Source organism: Pseudonaja textilis, chromosome 7 (assembly GCF_049901715.1).
Source record: "Pseudonaja textilis isolate UNSWEBS1 chromosome 7, rPseTex1.2, whole genome shotgun sequence".
NCBI classification, from domain to species: Eukaryota; Metazoa; Chordata; class Lepidosauria; order Squamata; family Elapidae; genus Pseudonaja; species Pseudonaja textilis.
The window spans coordinates 29,347,804-29,370,188 of NC_141996.1; the positions used below are offsets into that span (position 1 = coordinate 29,347,804).

At 38.5% G+C, this 22,385-nt stretch overlaps 1 long non-coding RNA gene across 1 annotated transcript; it reads right to left on the reverse strand.

The window, feature by feature from the left end:
* Window positions 1–9,890: 9,890 nt before the first annotated feature.
* Window positions 9,891–12,290, reverse strand: LOC148125281 (uncharacterized). Its single transcript, XR_015744307.1, has 3 exons — window positions 12,049–12,290; window positions 11,078–11,100; window positions 9,891–10,983 (listed from the first exon to the last, which is right to left on the reverse strand). It is a non-coding gene; the product is annotated as an uncharacterized LOC148125281 (long non-coding RNA).
* Between the last annotated feature and the right edge of the window lie 10,095 nt (window positions 12,291–22,385).

A 22,385-nucleotide genomic window follows, 5' to 3' on the forward strand; every position in this document is an offset into this window, starting at 1 on the left:
GCAGGTGACATAATGAATATAGATATAAGACCCTGGAGCGCAATAGGCTTTATATCAACATTGTCATCTAATTAAATAGATATAATCTTGCCAAAGGCTGGGGAAACAAGCAGATATTTTAGCTAGAGATGGAAATGACATGAAATGATTATGTAGCATAGGAAATGAACTCTGATCGTTCATGATATATGTACATTGCAAGTATGTTAAGGTGACTTTGATTATATATTTCATAAACAACCAACTAATCAATTTTAGAACTCTTATAATGGAACTTCTGTTATTAATTCAAATTTGATCTAGGTTTTAGAGATTGCGTAGAAGGTCCTGGATCTGGAGGCAAAATCAGATGAACAATGGGGATGCAATGGATCACTATTTCTCTGTGCATACACCAGCTAATGTTCCCTAAAAATTGCCATAAGCAATTTGTTAATCTGTTGCAATATTTCTTCAATTTTTCCTGCAACAGATTAATATAGCCATGCATTTCAAAACAAGTGTGCAAGTAATACATTGCCATTGAATTTACACATTCTATTATAGTTTATGGGTGGTTATGGCTGCCAAGCAGTGTAGAAATGCTGAGTATGATCATACAAAACTGCACATTTTACACATCTTTTGCTCTACCTATTCAGAGACATATAGAAAGAAAGACACAAAGGTTGAGTTGGGCAGCTATAAAAATTGAATAAAAGAGTGAGTGAGTGAGTGAATGGATGAATGGATGGTTGAATAAATGAATTAAATTACTGACAGCCACTGTCATTTATAAGCAAGGTCACAGCCACCTCTAATTAGATCTTAACTCAGTAGCTGTAAGGGAAGTCTCAGGCAAACATTTATTATCTTGCAAGTTGTCAACAGTGTTGATATATGTGGAAGAAAGAAACGTGCATTGTTTGGTACTTCATCAAGTGACATCATCTATCTAGTCTCAGAAACTGAGCATGGTTGAATCTAGTTAGCATTGGCTGGATGGTCACCAGAAAATAAGGAGGTGGTGGGCTAGACATCCGTGAAGAAGGTTGTGGCAAATCATCTGTCACAAAGTCTACATGGGCATGGGGATGAAGAGTTGAATGCAACTTGAAGGAGCTAGTAGTAGGCCTAGATTTTCTTTGAACAATCTTGAGTCTTGATTTTTACTGTGGAAAATATAACTGAACAATTATTCCAGAAAGCCGGGTTGGTGTAATGATTAAGGTACTAGGTTAGAAACTGGGAAATCATGTTCATCATTTGTTAGGCATGAAATCTATTAGGTGGCTTTGGGCCAATCGCTTTCTTTCAGCTCTAGAAGGAGGTAACAGCAAACTACTTCAAAAAATCAAACACTGACTTGAAACACCCTCCACCCTCCCAAATATAAAATACATTTAGAGGATGCTATGATTAGCTTTCTCCAGTGTTGTATGATTTTACCCTGCTGATAAGCACTTTTACTGTAAAAAAAAATTAGCCGAAGTACTTTATCTTATTTTAAAAGCTATTGCTCATTTGTAAATACTGCACAGATTTGTTAAGCTTGAATTGGTACAAGAATCACATGATCTGATACTGCTGAAGAACATTATGTTCTTTTATCTGTAATTTATGTATACTTACAGTTCTACATGCACAAATACCTTTGAAGAACTTTCTGTAATTTTAAAAAATAGACTACTTTCACTGTGATTGTAGTCTCATTCATATACCACTGTGCACCATAATTTAGTATGAAAAAGTCAGCTGCATTGACCTTGGACTAGTGAACTCCATCTCCTATGATGATGCTAGAAAAAAAGTCGGAAGGGTTGCCTCAGTTTTAGAAGACACAACCACAAATAATTTATTGAAATGAAACAGAATTAGACTGAAAAAAAGAGGAAAAAAGAGTCATTCTACCAGTTTACTTTTTTGTTGTTTCTTCTTCCCTTTGAATGCTTCCATTTTAGCTGTTCATGCTAAGAAATTCAGCTGCTTAAAGTTATAAGAATTGTATAGCATAAGAGACGGGTTTGATTTTATTTTCTTAAAAAAAAATTTTTTTTTGCAAGACTACTGTCTTTTTATATTCTAAAGGATTTTTTTTTAAATTAAGCTTTGAAAAACTACTGTGAGATTGAGGTATAACTGCTTTAAATAAATATATATATGAATAGTAAGGAGATGACTTCTTGGTTAACATTAAGCACAGTTTAGAGTTTAAATATATATGAATTGTGATTATTGGAAACTGGAAGAGCACATCATAAGTGGAACTGTACCAAAAGTGGAATAGGGAGGAGAGCACAAAAACCAAAGGTTTAACTGCAGTTTATTGAGGTTTAAAGGCAACCTGTTTTCTAATTTTTCATGACAGTATTTCAGGTTCTTCACTTGTAAGAATAATAGAAATCTCAAGACAGTTTTTGCAATTCTTTTGAAAGAAACAAGAATTGAAGATTTCATATATATATATATATATATATATATATATATATATATATATATATATATATATATATATATATATATGTAGATCTTTGGTTGTTCGGGTTTTCTCCGCGTAAGATTTGAAGTATCTAGGCAACGTTTCGATGAAGTCTCATTCATCATCTTCAGGCTTCTGTCTCCAGCTCTGTGCTTCTCAGAGTAATGGAGATTGCAGCTGCTTCCTCCTTTTAACTGCCAGTGGGGTGGAACTTGATTGGGTGGGGGCTTGGCTGTGTTCTGATTGGGTGGGGGGTGTTCTCATTGGTAGGGGTTTGGCTGTGTTCTGATTGGTTGGGGGTTAGCCGTGTTCTGATTGGTTGGAGGCGTGTTCTGTTCAGGAGGGGCTTGGTTGTGCTCAGGTTAGTTTTAGTTGCTGGGGATTTGAGCTGGAGAGTTGTGATCTTGCTGTTTGGCTTCTAGTTCGTGGTCCTGCTGCATCTTCATAGTGGGTGTTGGTTTGCTTCATGTATGGCTCAGAGGGGTTTGAAGTGGGTAGTGATGCAGCTGCAGTGCAGCTTCTGGTCCATGGTCGTTTCTCATTTTCTGAATGGGTGGGAGTCTGTTTTCTACATGGAAGTGTGGTGGTGGCATCTTGTGTGGCTCTCATGGGTGTGGGTCCAGTGTCCTTCTTCATGTTAGGTACTCGTCTGTTCATGAGGGCGGGTTTCCAAATGGCTGGAAGGCGGGAGGTGTCATCTCGTTTGTTCATGCTGTGTGGGCGTTTTCTATCTCTATGGCTTCTCTGATTATTCTGCTGTTGAAGTGTTCGGTTTTGGCGATAGTTCTGGTATTTTTAAAATCAATTTCATGTCCTGTGGCTTTGAGGTGTTGGACCAGGGAAGAGGTCGTTTCTTCTTTTTTGATTGAGTTCTTATGTTCTTCAATGCGTGCGTTTATTCTTCTGTTAGTTTGTCCAATGTATGTGTTAGGGCAGGCTGTGCAGGGGATTTCGTATACTCCTTGGTTTTCTAATTCGATTTTGTCTTTGGGGTTTCTTAGGATGGTGGATATTTTTCTGTTTGTGCAGAATGCTGTTTTGATGTTGTGTTTTTGGAGGATCTTGCTAATTTTGTCTGTAGTGCCTTTTATATATGGGAGGAGGGCTTTTCCGTTTTCTTGTTCTCTGTCTTGGATTTTGGTTGGGGCTTCTTTTTGGATTAGGTGGGTAATCTTCTTTCTTTGGAATCCATTGGCTGTAAGTACGTTGGTGAGAGTGTGTAGTTCGGTTTTTTGGTGTTGTTCATCGGCTAAGCATTTTGTTCTGGAGATGAGTGTCTTGGCTACGGAATTGATCTGTGCTGGGTGGTGGTGTGAGAGTGCATGTAGATAGCGGTTAGTATGTGTTTTCTTCTGGTAGATGGTGTGTCCTAGGGAGCCATCGGATCTTTTGTATACCAAGACATCTAGGAAGGGAAGTTGATTGTTGGCTTCTGTTTCCATGGTGAATTGTATTTTGGGGTGTAGACTGTTGAGGTATGTGAGGAAGTTGTTCAGTTTTTCTTTCCCGTGTGGCCAGATTATGAAGGTGTCATCTACGTATCTGAGCCAGAGTTTGGGTTTGTGGTCGTATTTTTCTAGAGCTTGTGTTTCAAAGTGTTCCATGTAGAGGTTTGCGATGACAGGTGAGAGGGTGATCCCATAGGTGCTCCTTCTATTTGTTTGTATTTTTGTCCATTGTAGGTGAAGTAAGTATTGGATAGGCAGTGGTTGGTTAGATCTAGGATGTGCTTGGGGGGGTTGTATTTGTTTTGGATGGCTGTCAAGGCTTCTTTTATTGGCACTTGGGTGAAGAGGGATGTGACATCGAAGCTTACTAGTAGGTCGCTAGGTTGTAAGTTTTGTTTCTTTATGATCTCGATGAACTGGAATGAGTTTCTTACGTGTGAGTTGATGGATTCTGCATAGGGTTGTAGTTGTTTGGCAAGAAATTTGGCCAGGTTTTGTAGAGGTGAGCCTATGGAGCTGACTATTGGTCTGAGTGGGGTTCCTTCTTTGTGTATTTTGGGGAGACCATAAAGCTTGGGGCATCTGGATGATTTTTCTCTGGGTATGATTCCTTGCTGGATTTTTCACTGATGGGGAGGCTTTTATTTTGGATTTGGTAGTTTTTTCTAGGTAGGTGGTGGGGTCTGTCTTTAGGGGTTTGTATGTGGGGTCTTGGAGTAGGTTGGTTAGCTTGGTTTGGTAGTCAGATGTGTTCATTACCACTGTCGCATTGCCCTTGTCTGCTGGTAGGATTATTATGCTGGTGTCTTCTTTCAGGTTACGTAGTGCAGTTTGTTCTTCTTTGGATAAGTTGCTTTTGGGTGGTTTGCTAGTGCAGAGGATGTTGGTGATTTCGAGTCTGATTTTGTTAGCATCATCAGGGTTGGTTTTGGTCAGGCTGGTTTCAACTCCACATATGATGGTTTCTGTGGGGATGTGTTTGGGAGCGACAGCAAAGTTGAATCCTTTTGAGAGGATCTTGGTTTCAGCTTCAGTGAGGATCTTGTCTGAGATGTTGTGCACTGTTTGTTTCATGTGTGGCTGTGGGGGGGGAAGAGTTGGTTTCTGGCATTGTTGTAGTTTCCTGAGTTTGTTGGTCTGTGTGTCTGTCTTGAGGATGGTCTGTGTTTCGGCTCTCCAGACAGCGAGTTGTTTGGATTTGTCCCAAAGTAGAGGGTGAATCTTGTTGCTGAGTTTGAGGTGGAGTGTGAGGAGATCTTTGTTGATTTGGTCTAGGAGAAACCTTTTTGTGTGAAGTTCATTTCTAATTAGTTTAGGGGTTTGTATGTGGGGTCTTGGAGTAGGTTGGTTAGCTTGGTTTGGTAGTCAGATGTGTTCATTACCACTGTCGCATTGCCCTTGTCTGCTGGTAGGATTATTATGCTGGTGTCTTCTTTCAGGTTACGTAGTGCAGTTTGTTCTTCTTTGGATAAGTTGCTTTTGGGTGGTTTGCTAGTGCAGAGGATGTTGGTGATTTCGAGTCTGATTTTGTTAGCATCATCAGGGTTGGTTTTGGTCAGGCTGGTTTCAACTCCACATATGATGGTTTCTGTGGGGATGTGTTTGGGAGCGACAGCAAAGTTGAATCCTTTTGAGAGGATCTTGGTTTCAGCTTCAGTGAGGATCTTGTCTGAGATGTTGTGCACTGTTTGTTTCATGTGTGGCTGTGGGGGAAGAGTTGGTTTCTGGCATTGTTGTAGTTTCCTGAGTTTGTTGGTCTGTGTGTCTGTCTTGAGGATGGTCTGTGTTTCGGCTCTCCAGACAGCGAGTTGTTTGGATTTGTCCCAAAGTAGAGGGTGAATCTTGTTGCTGAGTTTGAGGTGGAGTGTGAGGAGATCTTTGTTGATTTGGTCTAGGAGAAACCTTTTTGTGTGAAGTTCATTTCTAATTAGTTTAGGGGTTTGTATGTGGGGTCTTGGAGTAGGTTGGTTAGCTTGGTTTGGTAGTCAGATGTGTTCATTACCACTGTCGCATTGCCCTTGTCTGCTGGTAGGATTATTATGCTGGTGTCTTCTTTCAGGTTACGTAGTGCAGTTTGTTCTTCTTTGGATAAGTTGCTTTTGGGTGGTTTGCTAGTGCAGAGGATGTTGGTGATTTGAGTCTGATTTTGTTAGCATCATCAGGGTTGGTTTTGGTCAGGCTGGTTTCAACTCCACATATGATGGTTTCTGTGGGGATGTGTTTGGGAGCGACAGCAAAGTTGAATCCTTTTGAGAGGATCTTGGTTTCAGCTTCAGTGAGGATCTTGTCTGAGATGTTGTGCACTGTTTGTTTCATGTGTGGCTGTGGGGGGGGAAGAGTTGGTTTCTGGCATTGTTGTAGTTTCCTGAGTTTGTTGGTCTGTGTGTCTGTCTTGAGGATGGTCTGTGTTTCGGCTCTCCAGACAGCGAGTTGTTTGGATTTGTCCCAAAGTAGAGGGTGAATCTTGTTGCTGAGTTTGAGGTGGAGTGTGAGGAGATCTTTGTTGATTTGGTCTAGGAGAAACCTTTTTGTGTGAAGTTCATTTCTAATTAGTTAGCCTCCATTTTATGTGACCTTGCATTCCTATGCAACTGCCGAGATCAAAATTTAATTCCCACAAGCTTCCAATTGAAATTCCACACCAACAGAGCAGCCACCAAACGCATCCTTAAAAGAACAGAACTGGCCCTAATTAGAAATGAACTTCACACAAAAAGGTTTCTCCTAGACCAAATCAACAAAGATCTCCTCACACTCCACCTCAAACTCAGCAACAAGATTCACCCTCTACTTTGGGACAAATCCAAACAACTCGCTGTCTGGAGAGCCGAAACACAGACCATCCTCAAGACAGACACACAGACCAACAAACTCAGGAAACTACAACAATGCCAGAAACCAACTCTTCCCCCACAGCCACACATGAAACAAACAGTGCACAACATCTCAGACAAGATCCTCACTGAAGCTGAAACCAAGATCCTCTCAAAAGGATTCAACTTTTGCTGTCGCTCCCAAACACATCCCCACAGAAACCATCATATGTGGAGTTGAAACCAGCCTGACCAAAACCAACCCTGATGATGCTAACAAAATCAGACTCGAAATCACCAACATCCTCTGCACTAGCAAACCACCCAAAAGCAACTTATCCAAAGAAGAACAAACTGCACTACGTAACCTGAAAGAAGACACCAGCATAATAATCCTACCAGCAGACAAGGGCAATGCGACAGTGGTAATGAACACATCTGACTACCAAACCAAGCTAACCAACCTACTCCAAGACCCCACATACAAACCCCTAAAGACAGACCCCACCACCTACCTAGAAAAACTACCAAATCCAAAATAAAAGCCTCCCCATCAGTGAAAAAATCCAGCAAGGAATCATACCCAGAGAAAAATCATCCAGATGCCCCAAGCTTTATGGTCTCCCCAAAATACACAAAGAAGGAACCCCACTCAGACCAATAGTCAGCTCCATAGGCTCACCTCTACAAAACCTGGCCAAATTTCTTGCCAAACAACTACAACCCTATGCAGAATCCATCAACTCACACGTAAGAAACTCATTCCAGTTCATCGAGATCATAAAGAAACAAAACTTACAACCTAGCGACCTACTAGTAAGCTTCGATGTCACATCCCTCTTCACCCAAGTGCCAATAAAAGAAGCCTTGACAGCCATCCAAAACAAATACAACCCCCAAGCACATCCTAGATCTAACCAACCACTGCCTATCCAATACTTACTTCACCTACAATGGACAAAAATACAAACAAATAGAAGGAGCACCTATGGGATCACCCCTCTCACCTGTCATCGCAAACCTCTACATGGAACACTTTGAAACACAAGCTCTAGAAAAATACGACCACAAACCCAAACTCTGGCTCAGATACGTAGATGACACCTTCATAATCTGGCCACACGGGAAAGAAAAACTGAACAACTTCCTCACATACCTCAACAGTCTACACCCCAAAATACAATTCACCATGGAAACAGAAGCCAACAATCAACTTCCTTCCTAGATGTCTTGGTATATAAAAGATCCGATGGCTCCCTAGGACACACCATCTACCAGAAGAAAACACATACTAACCGCTATCTACATGCACTCTCACACCACCACCCAGCACAGATCAATTCCGTAGCCAAGACACTCATCTCCAGAACAAAATGCTTAGCCGATGAACAACACCAAAAACCGAACTACACACTCTCACCAACGTACTTACAGCCAATGGATTCCAAAGAAAGAAGATTACCCACCTAATCCAAAAAGAAGCCCCAACCAAAATCCAAGACAGAGAACAAGAAAACGAAAAAGCCCTCCTCCCATATATAAAAGGCACTACAGACAAAATTAGCAAGATCCTCCAAAAACACAACATCAAAACAGCATTCTGCACAAACAGAAAAATATCCACCATCCTAAGAAACCCCAAAGACAAAATCGAATTAGAAAACCAAGGAGTATACGAAATCCCCTGCACAGCCTGCCCTAACACATACATTGGACAAACTAACAGAAGAATAAACGCACGCATTGAAGAACATAAGAACTCAATCAAAAAAGAAGAAACGACCTCTTCCCTGGTCCAACACCTCAAAGCCACAGGACATGAAATTGATTTTAAAAATACCAGAACTATCGCCAAAACCGAACACTTCAACAGCAGAATAATCAGAGAAGCCATAGAGATAGAAAAACGCCCACACAGCATGAACAAACGAGATGACACCTCCCGCCTTCCAGCCATTTGGAAACCCGCCCTCATGAACAGACGAGTACCTAACATGAAGAAGGACACTGGACCCACACCCATGAGAGCCACACAAGATGCCACCACCACACTTCCATGTAGAAAACAGACTCCCACCCATTCAGAAAATGAGAAACGACCATGGACCAGAAGCTGCACTGCAGCTGCATCACTACCCACTTCAAACCCCTCTGAGCCATACATGAAGCAAACCAACACCCACTATGAAGATGCAGCAGGACCACGAACTAGAAGCCAAACAGCAAGATCACAACTCTCCAGCTCAAATCCCCAGCAACTAAAACTAACCTGAGCACAACCAAGCCCCTCCTGAACAGAACACGCCTCCAACCAATCAGAACACGGCTAACCCCCAACCAATCAGAACACAGCCAAACCCCTACCAATGAGAACACCCCCACCCAATCAGAACACAGCCAAGCCCCCACCCAATCAAGTTCCACCCCCACTGGCAGTTAAAAGGAGGAAGCAGCTGCAATCTCCATTACTCTGAGAAGCACAGAGCTGGAGACAGAAGCCTGAAGATGATGAATGAGACTTCATCGAAACGTTGCCTAGATACTTCAAATCTTACGCGGGAGAAAACCCGAACAACCAAAGATCTACATATAAATACCCGCGAGAACCTCAGAAAACATATATATATATATATATATATATATATATGCTTTATGATATCTGATTTCAAATCCACAACTTGAGCAGAAGGAAAAGTGAGTACCAGTACTAATTTTTGAAGCAGCAACAGCATTACTCATAGCCTTTTAGAGGCCTCTCCACTGTCTTGCCAACCAGATATGCAAACCTGAGAACTTGGCCTTCACTGGCTACAGTCAGACTGCCAAAGTATTTATCTATACTTTGGCAGTCTGTATAATCAAGTAAGGAATATATTCAGTGGTATAAAGTTAAACAATCAATATCAATAAATCTCATCAATATTTCTTTTTAAAAGATCTTTTACAATAGAAAAATAGAAAAAAAAGTTCACTTTACATGATGGTAGGAAAAATGCTGAAGGATATTGTGCAATTACTTGACTAGTTTGTAAGGGTGAATGAGAAAGTCCTTGAGCAACAGGTGTGAAGAGCTGCAGCCTAGGGAACAATCAGATAAGAGAGGTACAGCCTGCAGTTACATAATGAGTGAAAAAAAAAGCCAAGAAAGGATCATCCCTAACATTTATTTTTTTATTTTTTTATTTATTTTAATTTGTCAATCACTTACAAGATAATAGGTATAAGTATATACATAGTTATGAATACATCTCAGGCTGTAAACAAAATGGCAGGAGATTCGTACTTTCTGACTTCCCAGATTCTGTTAAGGTAGTTTTACAATAAAGTAGAAGGAACTCATCTGATTCATTTCGTATCTGGAATATCTGAGAAGGATGACACTAGTGTACTCAAAAATTTAATATATAGAAATCCAGGGTAAGAGTTGTCCCTGAGGCATAAAAGAAGTGAAGAGACATTTTCTGCTACATTGGTATGCAGAAAATTGTTTTTACTTAAGAATGTCATTTATTCACAGAAATGGAAAAGGGGGATACGTAATCATTAGAATTAAATAGCATATTTATAAATGGGCTAGAATAAAATAAAATAGGTAATGCAATTATTACCTTACCCTATTTATATTATTTCATTTCATTTTTTTAAAATAAAAGACAACATGGCAAGTACTTTCCTTGGAAGTGATTTCAATTAATCACAATATAAACTGCCAATCAGAGGCACTTAGGCTAATTCAAAAGTGTGAAGTACTGATTTCTTACACCAGGGGTGTCAAACTCATGTTGTCACGGCAACATCACATGACATATTGAGACTTTTTTCACTTTCACTAAACTGGCTGTGGCCAGCACATGATGCATCCTGCCCACAGGCCGGGAGTTTGATACCCCTGTCTTACACCATATGGATCAAAGGGGACACATACAGTATAGTATTTTCCTTTCGATTTTGGAGACACTGCGCCTATTGTTTACAAAATTCATTCCAAATATAGAAACAGAATCTTTCTTTGTCTTGTATGCTTTTGGTTACAGAAAGGTCCTGTGCTATTTTGATCTATTGCAGATATGCCAGGAAATGCAAGGCTTTTGGCAGCCTTTTAAGCATTTGGGAACAAGCATCTTCTGGAGGGCCTTCAGTGCTAATAATGCTGGCACTGAACAATCACCTTGACATCTCAGCAATGTATTTATTTGTTTGATACGGTTCTTAATACCTTTTATGAATGCAGTCTTTCCAAAGTGTCCTTAATACAGTTCTATGCCTACATAGAAAAATCACACAATCATAATTTTAATAACAATCAATTAGAAGAACAAGAATACACATTTAAATATTTGAAATGGAAAAGGACTCACCTCCAAATAAATGAAAAACCCCACTAGAAAATAGCAAAAAAATTTCCATAATTGAAAAGCCATTACTCTCAATCTTAACAGAACAGAACACGGGTCTGCAAAATATTAGGTTAGTTTTTCCTAAAGCGGTTTCAGTTGATTATCTGATGATCTAAATTCTAAAAGGGAGCAGTCAGTGACAACTGCTTTCTCCTGCAAATGAAGAAGTATTCTAAAATTACAAAGTTGACCTTTTGGGAACTATATAGCCTCCATCCAATATCAAATGAATCTTATTGTCCAGTTAGTAGATTTCTCACCCACAATATTTCCATTTTGTGTAGAAAAACTTCTGTTTATTTTTCTTCATTAATTAGCAGATATCTGAAATAACTTCCTACTACCTTTTATAGATTATATGGTCCCCCAGGAATTAGTATCTAGTAAACAAACTTAAGACACTACATCAACATGGAAATATTCCAGCCTATATCTATGCAGCATGCTATTAAGTAGGAGAAAATCACAAATCAAAGGATGAAGATACTATAGTAGGAAGAATACTAACAGTGAAAGCTATTATACTACAATAAAACCTGATCTGGATTGGCTACTAGATAGAGTTATTAAAGGTGGTTGGGACTTGTTTGTTTGTTGTTTGGCTAGTTGCTTGCTTGCTCTTGCCATAGAATATCTACATATTTATCTATACGGAAAATCTAAGCTATTAACTGATCCCTAATTTCTGCACCTTATAAAGCTGGTTTATAGGCAAATAATAGTTCTTAGCATTATTCTCGGTAATGGCAAATAATATTTAATAATTCTGAGTTATCTTAAGGAATAGCTTTTCCCAGAAGTATCCCCTCTGGTATTTCTCAAGCTCACAACTTTAAGATGTGTAGACTACAGCTCCTAGAAGGCAGCCTCTTAAAGTTGTTGAGAAACACAAATCTATTTGAACTTAAGACCTCCTTCTTTTACACACTTACCTAGCCATTTTAGCTTCCGTTGTACACCTTTGCCAGTTCCTTACTGCAGAATTTGAGAGATGCTTTTTATCTAGTGCTGCATCAATATTATTGTCATTTTGCATTACAAAAGGAGAGAATCTGGTCCTCCCTGAAGCAAAACATTTATTTCTTGCCTGAAATAGTAAATCTGGCCTTATATTACAACATTGCTTGTTTGGATCTTTTTCCACCTGGTCTTCTTTCTGATCCTTCAACTTTAAAAATACTTGTTGGAGAACAGTTATTCCTTGGCACGACAGCTGCTCAAACTAGTCACCATGTGCGGCACTCATATTACAAAAGTTTAAAATGTACAGCTGAAGGAGTAAAATAATATGGATGTAAACTTGCTTAACCTCACTGTTATTATTTCTTCCCCATATTTTTTTTAATTTCTTCACAGGAAATAATGTAAAATACTGTAATGTAATGTAAAATATTTAGATCCAGCATTCAAGAGCAACTTACAAGTAAAGTTAGGAATTTCTATGCTCAGTCACTAGATTGGACAGAATTAAAAATACTGTGAATAAATACCTAAAACAAACCTGCTGTTCTTAACATTTATTTATAGATTTGGGACAGGCTGCAAGAAAAAGTTCCAACCTTTCTATAATTCTTGGGCATCAGGTACATTGCCAATATCAGTTTCTTATCAACTTCCAAGTAACATATCATGAATCATCTTGACCCAGAATCATTTTATAGCAGAGATGGGCTGGCATAAAAATTAAATAATTAGATGAGAGAGAGAAAGAGAGAGAGAGAGAGAGAGAGAGAGAGAGAGAGAGAGAGAGAGAGAGAGACAGACAGACAGACAGACAGACAGACAGATCAGACAATTGTTTCCAAGGTTTTTGTTTTAGGATTCCATGTGCAAGCATGTCCAAATGTCAACTCTATCAATTAAGTATTTCTATATTTCTGCTGGTGTTGCAGTTCGGTTATTCTAAGAATGGGGGAGTATTTATTGGACACTTTAGGCTGGTAAGACCTCTGGGCACTATCCTCCAGGCCATCCTGCTTTGGCCAATGAGATAACTAAATATGTTCCAGCCGAGCTCTTCCTCACTAGTATCCAGGTTTGCAAGCCAAAATCCAGATTAATCTAATCTAATCACAGCTGAACATCAGTGGTGGTAGTAGGAACAGCATACCAAGGCTGGAGAGAAGAGTTATCTATCTTTTGTTTGCTTCAAGCACAATTCTCCTTGCACTGATTGCTTGATATATGGGCTACTTTTGAAAATAGGTTTATTGTCCCAAAAGAGACTACCAGCCGATAAACTCTTTGAACACAACCTGTGCAAAACCAGAGCATTTCTCAATCCCCATAACATCTTATGAAGACTGATTGGGAGATGTGCTCCCACTGGCTGAAAGTACCCTGTTTAGTAGAAGAGAAGCAAACCTCTAGGGAAATCCAGCATTCTCAGGTCTCAACATAACTTAGTACACCATAAAAGAACACCACCATTTGCCAGCATTGTGCCTTTGGCAGGATAGTAATCATTAATTTGGGCACAAATGCTTTGTTACCATCTAAAGAAACTACAGAACACGTTGTAAGGAAGAGCCCTGAGAAAAAAACAAAAATAATAGAATCATTCCTACATTGTACAATTTTCCACTTCTAGTTGATTAAGTTCAGAGTAATTGCACTCCTTGTTTTGCTTGGAGCTAGTCCTTTGCACTTGGGTTTTCTTAAGAACTTTATTTGGCCTGAAGCTAGGAAAATCTTCACAGCTTCCATTTCTACCACCTTTCACTGAAGAGATTTTAATTTTGGGATGGTACAATTCTGCTTATACCTTTGACTATGAGGGTAAAAGATTCCCCAGTTTTATTTTGCTTTACTCTATATTTTGGGATATGTATGAAGGTAGATCCAGATGCGGCTACCACTATTCTCTTTTTTCATTATTCTTTCAGGGAAAAGTTTATGGCCCAGAAATACGTTTTTTTTCAGGGAAGTCTAGTAAGCCGACTCCTGACTATAAGATGTTTTCAAACATTCAAAGAAAGAATGCTGCTCTGACCAGGATTGCCTTGGCTTGTCCATGCCTTTCCAGCATGAAAGTGGACACGGTTTTTATTTTCCTGGTGTTGGTTGAACATACAGCACATTTCTAATCTGCTGAATATTTACTATTTCCTGATCATTTGCCTTTGCACCCTTAACCAGGTAGTACTCTATCTGATTGTAGCTTGAGGTTCAGTCCTAGTTACATACTCCATTTAAATTAGCAGCCAAGCAGGTTATCTTCTATATGTAGAACAGAACTGGAGATTTTTTTTTTCCTTAATTATCTGGAAGGCAATTGTCTCAAACTAGTCCTGAAAACCCATTCATGGCCTTGTTTGAAACATTACTTTCGCCGGAGCAGCAAGACACATGGCTTGGACTAAAAGACCAGAAGACAACCAAGAACTGAAACAGAAAACCCCTTTGCTTTTATCTTGAATAGCAGCTGTTTCTGTCTGCAGTGGCAAATATTAGCAGAACCCAGTCCTTGCTAGGGTGATATAATGTCCTGATGGCATAACTCTATGCAAGAAGTTTTATGACTAATAAATGGTCTTGCCTTCCTGGTGCTCCAATGACTACTTTGAGAGCATGGTTTGGTAGATAAAAAGCTGCTAGCATGCCTATTTTGTCCTTCTTCCTAAACTACAGGTACTGCTTTTGTGTCTGTGTTGAAAATATTTACCAACAAGCAAACAAGGCTGTGAAGGTCACGTTACCATACTCCCTAAAGGGGAAAATAAACCTTTGCAAAATCTATACATCATATTACTGTGCTGGGATTATGGTGTCTTAAAGAAAAGGGACTGGATAACTGCTGGTATAATGAACAGTATCAATAAAAGACTGCTTCAAAGGGTGTGAAAGGACAGAGAAAGAGCAAAATACTACGAGAAAAAATAATTTGTGTTGATACCAGGAGGAAAAGTAGAAAAAGAAAGCACTTTCACCTCTGCAGTCTTTTACTTAAGTGAAAATATAAGTCAGCATCAGTTCCCTGGTGATGACTCATGGCTTGTTCTTTCCTCTTTCTGGTAAAAATTGGGTGTAGAGGAAGATCAGTCTGAGGACCAGTATTGAAAGGCAAGCTGCTCAGTGCTGTCAGGAGCAATTTCTCTGCTTCTCAGCTTCTCTCTGTGTCAACACTCAGATGTGAACTATTCAGATGAAAGCAGTTTGTGTAATAACCGCAGGAGGGAGGTAACTGAGACTTCTTTCCCTCCGCCCACTTCTTCCTGCCACAGTAGCTACTAATAGTTGTTGCAGTCAAACTGTTCTGTGCAAATAAAGAAATGTAATATACGTCAGATGGTATGCTGTTAGTGGCCCAGGGTAGAAAATCTGCTGGGACAAGAATAGCTGGTTTCATCACAAATTGGGTGATATTTTTGCCCAGGGCACTTTGTCATTTCTTGATCTCTGGATCCCTGCCTTAAAAAGAAAGCTGTGTGTGCAGCAACTTGAAAACCTTAACCTTATCACACAGGAAGAGCTCCAAATGGCCTGTAAATGTGATTAGCCAGAGGAGATATGGAGAGAACAGAGCACATTGGAAGATTTGTGGTTAGCTGTGGGCCTTAGGAATGAGAGCTTTGCCTTTCAGGGACTTCTCATTAAATGAGACCTATCCAATCAGGGCAATTAATAGGTGGAGGGCCTAGAACATATACCATGATGTGGACAAAATGTTGCATCCCTGCCAAATACCCATATCTTACCTCCCCCTTAAAATCCAGTTTAGATTTTTGCTATGATTTATTGATTTGAAAATCATTCACGCATTCATTTTGTGGATTGACAAATCATTTGATTTCCTCCGAAATGACTCTCTATCTAAATCCTACATTTTTTTCCTGTTCAATTATATTCACTTTTTGTCTTCTTGCTTTTTTAAATAAATATTTGATCTTTTCCCCCATTGCCTTGCAGCTTTGTGCAATATTTCAGTGATCACTTTTTAACCAAAGAATGAAGTATAAATGTTTGAGTATACTATGGTCAAAGTGGTTAGTTTCATAACTATTATCCTTTCTTATTATTTTGATGTAACTTCCATGGAAAGTGCATGATACCCTTTTCTTTTTAGTTGTTTCACTCCCAATATAGCAGCTTGTCTCTCTCAGAAGAAAGCGAGAGGCCGCAAGCAAAATATTTTGCAGTGTTTATTTAGAGTCTTTGTGGTGCCTTGTATACAATGCAGTCACCTACTTATGCAAAGTGGCTGACTAAAACGGGTGCCCATAGTGCCAGTGAAATGTTTCTGATCGGGAGTTAAATTTATAACCCACTTCAGAAAGACCAAAAACTCTGCCAGAAGACAGATGAATGAGTGGAAAATCTGAGGCAAGGACTGGAAGTTCTGCAATAGGAAGTCCACTCAAGTGGTTAGGAGAGAGAGTAGGAGTACAAGACTCATATCTGCAATAGTTTCCTCAGTATCTGCCTCTCATTTTAAAGACCATTTGCCCAATGATAATGTATCATTGCATGGAAATTATAATATTCAGCGGAGACAAGTCTTGTAAGAGTATACAAGCTTGCAACCATAATAAGGTACATATGAATGCTGGTTTTAGGATTTTTCCATGCATATATAAAAAGTCAGCCCATAGTAGTAGTAGTAGTAGTAGTAGTAGTAGTAGTAGTAGTAATAATAATAATAATAATAATAATAATAATAAACAGTAGTAGTAATAATAGTACAATTACAAATATTTTTTCTTACTTGCTTTCTGATCATTCTAAAGTAGAAATGCCTTGGCTGAACTAAGATAAGGAAATTCATTACCCTACACACAGACACTTGAGCAACTGTTTGCCGTAACAGATTATACTTCAGAATTCTTAACAGAAAATTCTTTTAAAAAATTAATGAGTTGAGTCACAATAGCAAACACTTGGTTTTGTCCAGAGTTTGTTTGTTGTTGCATATCTGAACAACCATCCAAATATTTTAGTTTATGCTAGTGGATATATTTCCTGCTCAAAAAGAATACGACAAGGAAAAGCTTTAAAAGCTGTCAAATGTGTAGAAATGTCAGGGACTAGTTGGGTCCCTTATAAATGTAACCTCTTATCTCATTGAGTTTACTAAGATATAATAATAACATATTACAACCGAGAATTGTCAAGCAATATCTTTTCCCATAGATGTGTTACAGAGTGACTAACCTGCTACTTCTTTTGTATTTGGAAGGGAAATGTTTTAGTCTATGGTGGGTGGAAAGTTATAACATTATTTGAGCACACTTGCTACCCAGACACATCAGTCACCTTTGGGGGTCCTTCCTCAGGGTTGACTCTTACTTCCTGCTTGCCAAACAGTAAGAAAGGATAGGGATAATGTCTTCCTCAACTTGGTCCGATGTAGGCAACCTCCAACTGAGTATTCTTGTTCCTCATCCAAGTTAGGGCTTTTCATTGGGTGCAACTAGGCAATCCAGTCTGTCTGTTGCATTTTGTTCCATCTTACCCAAATGTCTATGGTCCAATTTTCTGGGCTGTATTCTTTCACGCACAATCCACAATATGTATGGATTATGGATATTATGGATATGTACATATGCATATTTATTTTTATTCTGATTCTCTCTTTTTTTTCTCTTTTTATTCCTGTTTTATTCACTGGCTGAAGAGAGTAATTCATTTGTAAAAATGGAATGGTTTTTCTTAGTTCTGGCAGGTACACACACACATACACACACCAGTGTCTGGTGCATGCTTTCTGCCTCTGACAACCACATGGCACTGAGTTGTGTATCATGAGTGGCTAGACATTTTTTAGTGGAAAGGGAAGTGGTTTCAATAATAGAATTGTAAAAATTCTTTGTTTCATTTCCTTTCTTTTTAATTGGGTAAAAGGTTTCCCTTTTTATCTAAGTGACAGGAAGAATTGAAAAACCCTTTGTTCTGTTTATCCAAAACAAGATTTTTAGGTTGGCTTCATGTTTAATTAATTTATTTGTTCAGTTCTAGACCAGCCACCTCTAAAATGGGCAGCTTTTAAAAGATAATGATGCTATAGTAAAAAGGAGTATACAACGTTACATACTGTAAAACGCAACAGATATATGAACATATCATGTATTCCACCTAAAAGGGTGAAGGAGACTAAAACATCCCAGTCCAAGTTCTAGGAGGAAACTGAAGTTTTTAGACCCTTGGAGGTAAGCATCAGAAGCACCATATGGATTTCTCAAAGGGTAGGGGAAAAACAAAGAAAGCCCATTTCCTTGCAGATTTAAAATGTAATTTTAAAGGTGACGATTGGATTAGAATTCCCAGCAGAATCATGGCAGAATGAATACACTTCTGATTATCAATAATTTTCTTCTCTATTTCCCTCCATCGCTCTGTCCCTTCTTTCTTTCTTGACTGCTCTTTCCCAGCATTCTTTGGATTATTACTTCCTTGTTTATCTATATTTTCCAAGGAAGAATAATACTTCTTCTATGCATATGTGAACTACAATAAAAATGTGTCACCCAATTATGTAAACTTTGCAGAAACAGATTATTTCAGTTGTCCCTTTTACTTTCCAAGAGCATCACTGTTAAAATAAATACATACGTGGAACATACTTCCCACATTACTGATAATGCCACCCAAGTTTGAAAGCTTAGCGTGCAGTTTAGTGACCATTGCAGTTTCAACACAGCAAATACTTTATATGATAATGCTGATGTAATGTTGCAAGCAGATGAATCCTGGCAGCTTAGATTGAAGAGTGAATATATGCTTTCAAAGCCTATGCTTTCCTTTGCTTTTCTATATTTTGTCTATCTTTATTAAGATTATGATCACCATGATATCTGCTTCAGTTAAGTTAATAAAGTTAGAATTTCAGGATTTTTATTTATTTTTGTTATTGGCTTTAATCTTATCTATCTCTAGTTGTTACTTCTCTAGTTGTGCCTTTTGGGGGAAGAAGAAGGGAGAGGAAAGAGGAAGGGAGAGGAGGGGAGAGGAAAGGAGAAAAAATTGCAATTTTGTAATTATTGTTCAAAGAGCCTTTGAAATTATCTAAAAGGGAAAAATAGCAAGAATTATTGCTCCAAGAATGATTGATGAAAATGCCAGTATTGCTAGTACTGGTCTGTGCTGCTCTGGACAGACCACGTCTGGAATACAGTTTCCAGTTCTAGTTGCCACAGTATAAAAAAGATGCTGAGGAACTAGATGCAGAAAGAGGGGGAAGGGAATAATAAGGAGCTCGGAGGCTGAATCCTATGAAGGGCATTTTAAGGAACCTGGTAAGTTTAACTTAAAGAAAGGACACCATAGCAATCTTCCAATACGTGAAGGGATGTCACAGGAAAGAAGGAATAAATGTATTCACTCTAGATTATTTTTACCTACAGGGTAAGATAATTTACAGCAAGAGATTCATATTTGAACTAAAGAGGAATTCTGTGACTATGAGACTATTAAGTAGTGAACAGCTTGCCCCCTGAAGTTGTGGGTGCTCCATCACTGGAGATTTTTGGGAAAAGATATCATTTGGCAGCCATTTGTCCAGAATGGCTGAAGAATTCCTGTATTGGGCAGGGCATTGAAATAGAAGACCTCCAAGATCCCTTCCACCTCTACAATTCTATCTTGAGGCTGCTTGTTCAAATATCTGAAATAACTGCTTTTAAAAACTATATATAAATTTCAGTTATTCAAATAATTACATGTAAGAATATCAACAGCAGAAACTGTGATGTGAGAGTGTGATTCTTTGTTAAACATTAGAGGGAAGTTGGCCCATGCCGCACTAGTAATGAGCAACTTGACTTTTGCATAATAATAGGTAATGATAAAATAGAGGCCAGAAGTAGAGAAAAGAGGATGAAGTTGTTCATGCAATAAGCAGAACAGCATGGTGTACAAGAGACATGGAGCCAATCTCCCCAGGCATACTTCACTGTGTTCAGGGAATGACATGCTGAACCTCTGGCACCCTAACACCTACCACATACCCTGGGAAGCTGGGAATCTCCTCCATCTCAGGAAGAATTGTGATTGAATTCTGCCAGCCCATGTGGAAAAACAATATAATTTAGGCCCAGCACAACCTCTCATTATCATACATGCTTGATTTCTGGCATAAGGGTATCTTTCTAATAGTACTTTGAGATCTGACCCCCAAAGCAGAGTTTAACTGAGTTTTGTGCTGAACGTAGACTTTTGGAGTTCTAAATATAGAAAGGAACTCTTCTGCAGATGTTATATTTAGCTCTGCTACATCATCAGGGGAGATAATGTAAAGTGCCATACAGCGGTAACAGCATTGTACTGTTGTTGACCATAGGAACAAATTAACAATAGGGACCTCATCCTCAGCCAATCACTTTCGAGTGCATTTCTCTAGTTAGATAATATAGAAATTATCCCTGAAAGTATAGTCCTAGATATATATCCTAGAGCTGCCGATCCAAATTTAGAGTAACAACAACCGTGTAGTATAAATCTATTCAATAGATTGATTCAGAAAGCAATTCAGTGGAAATTAAACTGTGTATTATATTGACTGAAAATTAGTTGGTTTATAGAAAACAAGTGTTATAAGATTTGTAAAAGGCATGTTTACAAATGTCTTGTCTACATACATATATCTAGGCTTAAAAAGGAACACAGGGAACAAGAATCAGCCAGATCCCCTTCATTAATTAGATTTTACTCTTTGCATATGAACTGACAATTATCTCTGTACTGATGTACACTAGCTGGGAGATGTTACTCAATTGCCTCAGGAATATGTCACACTGTCATTAGGTCAGTTAGTTCACACGATGCATATAGAGAAGAACCACCTGTGTGAAACAATGAATGAACAATTATGTTCTTTTCAGTTGCTGAAATCATGGAAATTATATTAGTCATGTCAATAATTCAGACATCAAATTGGGAGGATTCCAGTTCATTAGCCTGATAGAGATTGTCAGTGAATGGCTTGACAATTATGTTATTTTGGTACCCATATGCTTGAGCAACAGTATCCAACTACTTTTGCTAAACCCTAGATTTTTGTTAAAATCTAGAACTACGCCGCTTTCGGTCCGATCTAAGTATAGTATATAAAATGTTGATAATTGCAATGTCCTACCTGTCAATGAATACTTCAGCTTCAACCATAACAATACAACAGCACACAATAGATACAAACTCAAGGTAAACCGCATCAAACTTGATAGCAGGAAATACGACTTCAGTAACAGATGGCAAATGTCTGGAATACTCTACCTGACTCTGTGGTTTCTTCCCCAAACCCCAAAAACTTTAACCTTAGACTGTCTACTATTGACCTCACCCCTTTCCTAAGAGGTCTGTAGGGGGCATGCATAGCGCACCAACGTGCCTACCATCCCTGTCCTATTGTTTCTTTTTTTTTTTTCTTATATGTATCCATTTCATGTATCCATAATTATGTTTATACTTATATCTGTTATCTTATAATTGCTTGGCAAAAGAAAGAGAGAAAAGAAAGAAAGAAAGAAAGAAAGAAAGAAAGAAAGAAAGAAAGAAAGAAAGAAAGAAAGAAAGAAAGAAAGAAAGAAAGAAAGAAAGAAAGAAAAAGAAAGAGATCAGAGGTTGTCAATCTTGGAAACTTCAACAATCAGAATATTGACTGGGGAATTCTGGGAGTTGAAATCCACATATCTTAAAGTTACCAAGGTTGATAAAGCTCCCAAATCTTTTTAAAGCCATGGGCTGTTCCATCTTTTTATTTATGACTGCAGTGAAGTTCCGAGCTGAAAAGATATCTAATATAGTAAAAGTCTAAGATTCAAAATTAGTTTGATAGGCTGGAAACCTGGGACAAAACCAACAAAAAAGACATCCAAATTTATGTCTCTTAATAATTACATATTAAACTACAGTATCTACACAAACTTTTACTTCTTTGAAAACAAGGGTAACTTCACTTTCCCCTGCCAGTCTTTCTTTGTGACTCACTTATTTCTATGGCGCAGTACGCACTAACCATCCTCCTTCTTCAGCCCTCTTTGAATCTCAGATATTAATTTCAAATCAAGGTGGATTCAGGCAGGCCTAGTTTTTATAATCATGCTCTTTATTTTTTACAATGAAGCAAGGAACGTATGTTTTTATTTACTTTAGTGTATGAAACAAACCTGCTTTATTTGAGGGAATTTGAGGAAATGTATACATAGCACTACACTGTGATACTTTTAATATGTACTGATCACTAGAGATCCCTCTTCTCCTTGCTAAGGAAGTGACTATATGCCCTCTGGTGGTCATAGCAATTACTTTGCTCCAAAATTTTAATTGATCTTCTTTG